The sequence below is a fragment of the Petromyzon marinus genome, unplaced genomic scaffold (genome assembly GCF_048934315.1).
Source record: "Petromyzon marinus isolate PM22_M1 ecotype Great Lakes invasive population unplaced genomic scaffold, UKy_Petmar_22M1.pri1.0 PM_G_Scaffold_94, whole genome shotgun sequence".
In the NCBI taxonomy this organism is placed as follows: Eukaryota; Metazoa; Chordata; class Hyperoartia; order Petromyzontiformes; family Petromyzontidae; genus Petromyzon; species Petromyzon marinus.
In genome coordinates, this window is record NW_027423051.1 from 513,528 (window position 1) to 515,795 (window position 2,268).

Sequence of the window (2,268 nt, forward strand, 5' to 3'; positions counted from 1 at the left end):
TGTCTCTCTGTCTCTGTGTCCTGTGTGTGTACAGCGTGTGTCTCTATGTGTCTGTGTCCTGTGTGTGTACAGCGTGTGTCTCTCTGTGTCTGTCCTGTGCGTGTACAGCGTGTGTCTCTCTGTGTCTGTCCTGTGTACAGCGTGTGTCTCTCTGTGTCTGTGTCCTGTGTGTGTACAGCGTGTGTCTCTCTGTCTCTGTGTCCTGTGTGTGTACAGCGTGTGTCTCTATGTGTCTGTGTCCTGTGTGTGTACAGCGTGTGTCTCTCTGTGTCTGTGTCCTGTGTGTGTACAGCGTGTGTCTCTCTGTGTCTGTGTGTGTACAGCGTGTGTCTCTCTGTGTCTGTGTCCTGTGTGTGTACAGCGTGTGTCTCTGTGTCTGTGTCCTGTGTGTTTACAGCGTGTGTCTCTCTGTGTGCTGTGTGTGTACAGCGTGTGTCTCTCAGTGTCTGTGTCCTGTGTGTGTGCAGCGTGTGTCTCTCTGTGTCCTGTGTGTGTACAGCATGTCTCTCTGTGTCTGTGTCCTGTGCGTGTACAGCGTGTCTCTCTGTCTGTGTCCTGTGTGTGTACAGCGTGTGTCTCTCTGTGTCTGTGTCCTGTGCGTGTACAGCGTGTGTCTCTGTGTCTGTGTCCTGTGTGTGTGCAGCGTGTGTCTCTCTGTGTCCTGTGTGTGTACAGCATGTCTCTCTGTGTCTGTGTCCTGTGCGTGTACAGCGTGTCTCTCTGTCTGTGTCCTGTGCCTGTACAGCGTGTCTCTCTGTCTGTGTCCTGTGTGTGTACAGCGTGTGTCTCTCTGTGTCTGTGTCCTGTGCGTGTACAGCGTGTGTCTCTGTGTCTGTGTCCTGTGTGTGTACAGTGTGTGTCTCTCTGTGTCCTGTGTGTGTACAGCGTGTGTCTCTCTGTGTCTGTGTCTTGTGTGGGTACAGCGTGTGTCTCTGTGTGTGTGTGTACAGCGTGTCTCTCTGTGTCTGTGTCCTGTGTGTGTACAGCGTGTGTCTCTCTGTGTCATGTGTGTGTACAGCGTGTGTCTCTCTGTGTCTGTGTCCTGTGTGTGTACAGCGTGTGTCTCTCTGTGTCCTGTGTGTGTACAGCATGTGTCTCTCTGTCTGTGTCCTGTGTGTGTCCATCGTGTCTCTCTGTGTCTGTGTCCTGTGCGTGTACCGCGTGTGTCTCTCTGTGTCCGGTGTGTGTACAGCGTGTGTCTCTCTGTGTCTGTGTCCTGTGTGTGTACAGCACGTGTCTCTCTGTGTCTGTGTCCTGTGTGTGTACAGCGTGTGTCTCTCTGTGTCATGTGTGTGTACAGCGTGTGTCTCTCTGTGTCTGTGTCCTGTGTGTGTACAGCGTGTGTCTCTCTGTGTCCTGTGTGTGTACAGCGTGTGTCTCTCTGTGTCTGTGTCCTGTGTGTGTACAGCACGTGTCTCTCTGTGTCTGTGTCCTGTGTGTGTACAGCGTGTGTCTCTCTGTGTCATGTGTGTGTACAGCGTGTGTCTCTCTGTGTCTGTGTCCTGTGTGTGTACAGCACGTGTCTCTCTGTGTCTGTGTCCTGTGTGTGTACAGCGTGTGTCTCTCTGTGTCTGTCCTGTGCGTGTACATCGTGTGTCTCTCTGTGTCTGTGTCCTATGTGTGTACAGCGTGTCTGTCTGTGTGTCCTGTGTGTGTAGAGCGTGTCTCTCTGTGTGTCCTGTGTGTGTACAGCGTGTGTCTCTCTGTGTGTCCTGTGTGTGTACAGCGTGTGTCTCTCTGTGTCTGTGTCCTGTGTGTGTACAGCGTGTGTCTCTCTGTGTCTGTGTCCTATGTGTGTACAGCGTGTCTCTCTGTGTGTCCTGTGTGTGTAGAGCGTGTCTCTCTGTGTGTCCTGTGTGTGTACAGCGTGTGTCTCTCTGTGTGTCCTGTGTGTGTACAGCGTGTGTCTCTCTGTGTCTGTGTCCTGTGTGTGTACAGCGTGTGTCTCTCTGTGTCATGTGTGTGTACAGCGTGTGTCTCTCTGTGTCTGTGTCCTGTGTGTGTACAGCGTGTCTCTGTGTCTGTGTCCTGTGTGTGTACAGCACGTGTCTCTCTGTGTGTCCTGTGTGTGTACAGCGTGTGTCTCTCTATGTCTGTGTCCTGTGTGTGTACAGCGTGTGTCTCTCTGTGTCTGTGTCCTGTGTGTGTACAGCATGTCTCTCTGTCTGTCCTGTGTGTACAGCACGTGTCTCTCTGTGTCTGTGTCCTGTGTGTGTACAGCGTGTGTCTCTCTGTGTCTGTGTCCTGTGGGTGTACAGCGTGTGTCTT